At 36.1% G+C, this 7541-nt stretch overlaps 1 pseudogene; it reads right to left on the minus strand.

Moving 5' to 3' along the window:
• Positions 1-4243: 4243 nt before the first annotated feature.
• Positions 4244-7296, minus strand: LOC143668731 (caprin-1 pseudogene; annotated as a pseudogene).
• Positions 7297-7541: the final 245 nt, after the last annotated feature.

Here is a 7541-nt window from a genome sequence, read left to right on the forward strand (position 1 = left end):
CATGCTCTAATCATCCAAAGGCAGCTGTGTTGACAGAATGGCAGAATGGCCTTTTGAAAACCCAATTATGGCTCCAACTAGTTGTCAATACCTTGCAGGGCTATGGCATTGTTCTCCAGGATTCTGCATATACTCTGAATCAGCATTGACTCTATGGTACTGTTTCTACTATCGCCAGGATTCATGGGTCCAGGAATCAAGGGGTGGAAATGGGAGTGACACCACTCACTGTTACCCCTTGTGATCCATTAGAAAAATTTTTGCTTTCTCTCCCTGCAATCTTAAGCTCTACTGGGCTGAAGGTTCTAGTTCCAAAAGGAGGAGTGCTCACATGAGGTGACACAGCAATGTTTCCATTGAACTGGAATTTAAGAATGCCACCTGACCATATTGGACTTTTCATGCCCCTGAATCAACAGGCAAAGAAAGGGATGACATTATTGACTGGAGTTCTTGGTCCTTACCATCAAGGGAAAATAGGACTGCAACTACACAATGGAGGTAGAGAATCTTTCTGGAATACAAGATCTAGAGAGTCTCTTAGTACTACCAGGCCCTGTAATTAAAGTCAATGGAAAACTGCAACAAGACAATCCATGGTCCAGGAATATCAATGGTCCAGAAACTTCAGAAATGAAAGTTTGAGTTCATCTCATCAGGCAAAGAATCACAGCCAGCTGAAACGCTTGCTGAAGTTAAAGGGATCATGGAATAATTAGTGAAAAAAGAGAGTGAAAAATGTGAACTATGACCAAATAGTTTGTTTTCTTTTTTACCTAATTTTTACCACATGACCAATTACAGGAACAAGGACAATGATGGTATGAATATTTCCTCCTTGTTTTTTTTATGAGTATATTTGCATTTATGCATAAAGGAATGAACATATTTCTTTTTACTGTATGACAATTTGTATTGTTCAATTCATATTATTTAAGTTCAAGATATCAAGTTTAAGAGTGAATGTTACCTAAAGATTTGCACTCTATTCTGGGGAGATTTACAGTATTTCTACTTGCATATAAGACAGTTGAGTATAGTTAATCACACCATACATCTGTTATTGTGTTCTAATTAGAGATTAAGTCTGGTTCAAAGTGATGCATACAGCTACCAAGTTCACAAGGGGTGGGCTCTTATGGTTGGGTTCAGGTGTCAACCTTGCCAGTTGATGGTGCCCAGTTGTCTGGTCAGAAGGCACTGCCCTAATCATTACTGCAAAGATAGTTTGTGGCTGATCAATAAACCAGAAATCTGATTGCTAGATCATCAGTCAGTTGATTGCATCTGTGATTGATTGCATCTATAATTAACCAAGTGCATGCCTTACAGAAATGAGAGAATCCAATCAGTTGCATCTTAGCCAATCATTTGAAGAGTTTTATGGGAAAGAGAATATTCACTGCTTCTTCATCCAGTGAACTTCTCCTGTTTTGTTCATCAAGACCCTTTATCTGAGTTGCCAGCTTCACAGCCTGCCAGATTTTGGACTCTTGCATCCCCAAGGTTGCATAAGACCCTCCTATAAATATCATATTTACAGATATCTCCTATTGGTCCTGTTTCTCTAGAGAACCCTGACTAATACACTAATTTTATTCAAACCAACAAAGATAAGAAATCAAAATAATAGCAAACTATAAATGTTATTGAAATATGGAGACAAATACAGACATATTTGGATAAACAAAAGCAGAAACAAGTCATTTCAATATTCCTGTAGTACAAGAAGTTTTAACATATTTTACACAGTGTCAAATGGAATCAATGAAAGAAAAATGAATGAAAAGTGCTAGGAATAGTTTCATATCGAGGTTCAAGACTTGTGGAAACACTGTGTTAGACTAGATTTTTAGAATTGAATATGAATATAGAAATCTTTCAGTCATAACTACAGATATAACATTGATGACTTAAAAGTTACTAGAGGAGATAAAAGTAGAAATACAAATATATTTTTTAACCAATAAAGAACAGACAAAATAAATACTAGACAGAAAGCCAACATATATCAGTAATTACATTAAGTGTAAATAAACTGACATGTTCAGTTAAAAGACAAAGTTGTTAGAGTAGATTAAAAAATATATGAAACAGAATAATATATTATTCATCATATCCCCATTAAGATATTTTAAAACAATATATTGATAAGTTTATTTAAAATAAATGCAAAGTATACATTGAAAATATAATTTAAAACAATATGCAAAATAATACATAATGCCAACAGCAACCAAAAGGTATTGCTGCAGTTTAGCTGCTCTTGTCAAACAGTTTGGTCCTGAAGACAGGAAGTATGTATCAATATCATGGTATTTTTCCATCATGATAACAAGGTGATTAAATACAAAGTTATAACAATACTAAATTTTTAATTAAGTTCATACAAACCAACAACAACAGCCACAACAAGCCCTACTCACTGAGTGATTTTCACAAATGCTCAAATAAAAAGGAATGAAAAGAGAAAAGCTTTTAGTCTTGAGAACAGGAGTTGAGCCTGAAAATAATACTTGCCCTGCCTTCTACTAGTTACCATAGGTTGTGCCTTCCGCTCTTTAAGGTTAAATGAGGGTTTAACTGCAATTATGAAAGGGAGATTTATGAAGGAACTTGGTGTGATTACAACAGTCATTAATGACCCTCACATGAAACAGGTTGACTGGGAAATCTTTGAGCTCTAATTATAACTTGCTTGGTACTGACTTTGTAGCTTTAAGGTTTCTGTTTCATTAACAGGAGGAACTGGGGCATTCATATTAAACACCATTTGAATGAATTGGATTGGAGCAAGCAGAGTCTTGATGTGAAGGTCATTTTATCTCAGCTTGTTCAAGTTCTGTGATATATTCAGATTTTGAGATAAAACAAGTCAGTACTTTACGCAAAACTGAAGACACATCTCATTTGAATTGCTGAATTGGGTATTGTTATTATACTGATCTCCACAGGTAATATTTACCTATTAAGAGTCGCAATGAATTTTTTGAGCAAAGTAAAAGTAGCCTAAACATTTATTTAAATTCAAGCAGTATATGAAGAATCAAGCAAATGTTATGGTAGCATTTAATGGAAACATTAGCCTCGGTGAAAGAAGAAAAGATATGAAGATAAACTAGTGTATTGCTGTTAGGTGTTGATAATCCAATTCATCCTCAAAGAGCAGATAATATGAAATGATGCATGCAAATACATAAGAATTATTTTCGTATTGAAATTCTTCATTTATTAGAATGACATCTCAGGATATTTTAAATGGATAACTAAGTATGCTGACGTTAAGAAGAACTGGGAAAAACATATATTTCACTCCACCAGATGGGTTGAAATAAGATCAAAATAAATAACTGAGAGTTGACATTATCATACAGTATTGAGGAAGAGCAAGAATTATAGAGATATGTAGCATTATGGAAAATGGTTTTGAATAGTTGTCATGCTCCACCTAATGTTCAATATGTAAGAGATCAGTGGATATTTGTTTTAGCTCTAGATCATTGTGATTTAAAGTGGAAAAAAAATGGAGAGTCATGGAAGCTGCAATATTCACAAAGTTGGAATGTAGATAAACTGTTGAATATTCAACCTGACATAAGAGCATGGATTGCCATGGTGTGAAAGAGTGAACTCACTAAGATAAGAAATACAAGTTGAGGAAATGTGCTGTGGCAGTACATTATCTGAGCAGAAAAATATGGTTTTGATTATTCAAACACTGAAAGCCACACAGAATAGAGCTTTGACCTCAGGAATCAATAGAAGGAGGATGGGGTATCAAAATCTCCAGCTTTAATTGTTTACATGGCTATTTCTCCTGGCGGGTTGACCAATTTCACCTCATTTATTTTGTAACTTTGTTGTTTGATGCATACTTGTTTTTCACATTTTTACCCAAGAACATCATCTAATCATCTCTCTCTCTCTCTCTCTCTCTCTCTCTCTCTCTCTCTCTCTCTCTCTCTCTCTCTCTCTCTCTCTCCCCCTCGCTCGCTCACTCCCTCTCCCTCATTTTTTATTTTTTTGAAGATTAAAAATACTTTCCTCCATATACAGATAATATAAAACTGACAACCGTAGTCCTGCCTTTATGTGATGAAAATAGTCCCTTTACAATAAGTTTCCTGAAAGGGCAAATGAATAAAAATAACTCTTCTGGTAACATATTATGTGACATGGGCCAGTGATTTTGGCAATGTAACATAACCCTATGCATCAGATTAATTCACTTGTGAGCACTCATTTACAGCTTCCCTTTGTTGGGTCTTGGGAGTCCTCCATGGCCTCGTGGGTCTCTCTGTGGTCCACCCTGCCCAGAGCATCACATGAAATTCTGCTGATATGCATCCCTTCATTAGCCAGGGTAGTCCCAGGGAACACTAGACTGAGATTGTGTATAACCACTATTTGAAGTGTTAGAGAATGAAGGGTGATAACCATCCTCTCCTCCTTTGAATCCCTTGGAAGGGTCCTGGTAGCCATTCTTCACACCTCTTACACCATGGCAACTGCCATGAGAGTTAGCACAGCTGCTGTAATAGATCCGGCTGCTATGTGGCAAACCAGCATTCTGCTGAGGAAGTTGCAGGTGGTCGCAGTCATTTGGTGGGGCTGGTTCTGGGTACAATGGTAAGTGCCAACCACTGTTTGAAGCTGTTCTTGGTGAAGATCTGTTTGTTCTACTTAGTGAGGTTGACTGGGAAATTTTTGAGCTCTGATTAGAACTTGCCTGGTACCGACCTTGGCTTTAAAGTTTACGCTTAATTAGCAGGAGGAACTGGGGCATTCATTTTGAGGACCATTTGAATGAATTGGATTGGAGCTGCATTTACATGAATCCTGCTAAGGAATTATTGTTCCAATCTGGAACACCTGAGTCTGGGAAGCAGCAGGAAAGGATGATGATGCTGTAGCTTGGCCTGCATTTAAAGAGGCTGTTGCCTGAATCTGGCCAATGGGATCCTTTTGTGGTCGTTGCTCTATAGCCATAAGAAGGCTGATAGAAGGGTTGTGATGCCATGTACTCCTTGCCTGTGGATAAAATGAAAAGAAGCTGTGTAGCTACTGGTTATACAGGAACTTATCAGTTTGAGCAAGGCTAGATTCATAATGAAATGATCAGCAGTGTAAACCAGCTAGGGTGTGTCTGTGTTTTGTGCTGGATTTATGGGTTGTGCGGATACAATAGTAGGATCAAGTATCTGGCTTGAAAAATTCAACACTGAATCTTGGATGAAATTATAGGGCCCTGCATTTGCACCTGAACTCACTGTCTTCCCACAAGGGGATCTACCTGAGCCACTGGAGTCAAAGGGTGGGGATCTGTTACTGAAGGAGATACAGTCTGTGGTTTGCTATCTTTACTGTTTCAACTATCCACTCACCTATCTGCTCCTTTTCACTGCTGCTGAACTGTGTTTCTGCTGTAAATTGTCTATTTACATATTCTCTTGACTTGATTTCACTTTATGTAGTGTACTCTTTTGCTAGTTCAAGTTCAGCTTGAGCTACCTGGTCTTCAACTGCAGGTGCTGAGGCTGCCTCCTCTTCCTCATTCAGCCCATTCTGGCAGTCCTGGGTGCAGTCAAAGTAGTTTGACTGGAAAACATGTTCAACAATATCCTTTAGAGTTCTAAAGGTTGTTCAATGTACAGATTTTTCCTTCCTGTCCAGAAAACTTCACAGCTGAATGGAGACATGCTCATACTGTTCAATCAGCCTCAAGCTCGCATCCTGTTCAGGGCCAACTGACTTAGACAATTCATCCAACAGTGACAGTTCCTCTTCAGACAGTATTGGCACTTCATTCAATCATTACTTCAGGTCAATTCATACCTCATCATCCCCCAATTTATCCAAAGCATGTTGCAACTTAAGTACAGTTTTTAAATATTTCTGTTTTGCTGTTTCTCACATAAGCTGCTCCTGATGTGCCACCTTCTTTATTGTTTTCTGAATGCCTTGACTTAATACCATGAAATGCCTCTGACTTTCTTTTTCAAATTCCAAGTTATTTGTGACTTCCTGGTACTTAGAAACTGCACCCAGGTGGTTTTTATTCAAAGAAGGCTAATGAGTCAGGAATATCTCTGTCAACTGGGAAATCACATGGCTGGCATCTGCCAGTCCCTTGCCCCTGGGCTCTATTGCTTTCAGCCAGCATTCCTGTAGCAGTTCCTCACTTTGCTTCTCTGTGGATGACTTGCATCTCTTGGCTTCTCTTGGCTCTCTTCAGGTTCTGGCTTACTTAACATCTCATGGCAATGTCTGCTGGGCTCCAAGCATCTCCAGACATCTGTGTCTCTGTTCTCCAATGTCAAGGTCTGTGTCAGCTCTACTCTGAAGTTTCTGTTGGCTCTGAGGCTTCTGTTGTTTCTTGCATAAGTTTTTAAAGATATTTTAATTAATTGTAGTGTTTATCACTCTGTATTGAACTTATCCCTTTAGTATTTTGCTCTGAAGTCTAATTTCTGATATAAATTTGGTAATTTAACAACTCCAGTGCTCTTCAAATTAGTGTCATTAGGTCATTAATTTCAACCTTTTTGCTTTTATTTAAAATGCAGTTTTGTGGCTGCATAGAGTTGGATTTAATTTTAATATTATCAGAGAATGGTTGTTTAAACTATGTTAGCCATGATTATTGATATCTTTAGTTTCAATTATATCATAATGATAATTTGTTTCTTTTTGACATAACTGTGCCTTGTTCATTTGGACTAGATTTTGGTCTTTATCTGGAATAAATATATTTTGTCCTCTCAGTTACTTTTTAAGTTATATGCTATCTAATATTTGTTGTTCTTTAGGTTTTTTACATACATGTTTAACTCATCTAAGTTTGCCTTATTTTGATATAATACTATTTCACATATAGTATAAAAATGTTACAGTAATATATTTTCTTTTATACCCTCAAACCTTTGGATTATACATTTCATATCTAGAAGTATGAATATTTCCAAAAATATAATATTATTATTTAAGCACTTATCTCTTGTTCTTTTATTATAAGAAAAATTATCATATATTTAGCACATATTTATCATTTCTGATGCATTCATTATCCTTCTTCCTGAAAGACTAGCTTTAACATTAACTATAATGTAAACCTGCTGTTGATGAATTCTTTCATCTTTGTATCTTTACAAAAGTCTTTATTTTTTGAAATTATTTTCATTGGATCCAAATTCTATGATGACATTTTTTTCTTTCAGGAATTTAAACATGTTTCATTGTTTTCTTTCTTACACTGGTTCCAATGAAAAATCTGTTGTCATCTTTATCTTCATTCATCAGTTTATATTGTCCTACCTTTTCAGCTGCTTTAAAGACTATCTTTTATTTTCACCAAATTTATTTGATGTGCTTTGGTGTATTTTTGTCAGATTTCCTGTGCTTGTTTGATGTTTGCTGAGACTCCTGGATGTATTGTTTTATAATTTTGGTTTTCTCTTTTTACTAAAGTGTTGAAAAATTCTAGTCATATAACTTTAAATATATTTTTCTCCATTTTTTTTTCATTTTCAAGTACACAGATT

Source organism: Tamandua tetradactyla, chromosome 25 (genome assembly GCF_023851605.1).
Source record: "Tamandua tetradactyla isolate mTamTet1 chromosome 25, mTamTet1.pri, whole genome shotgun sequence".
In the NCBI taxonomy this organism is placed as follows: Eukaryota; Metazoa; Chordata; class Mammalia; order Pilosa; family Myrmecophagidae; genus Tamandua; species Tamandua tetradactyla.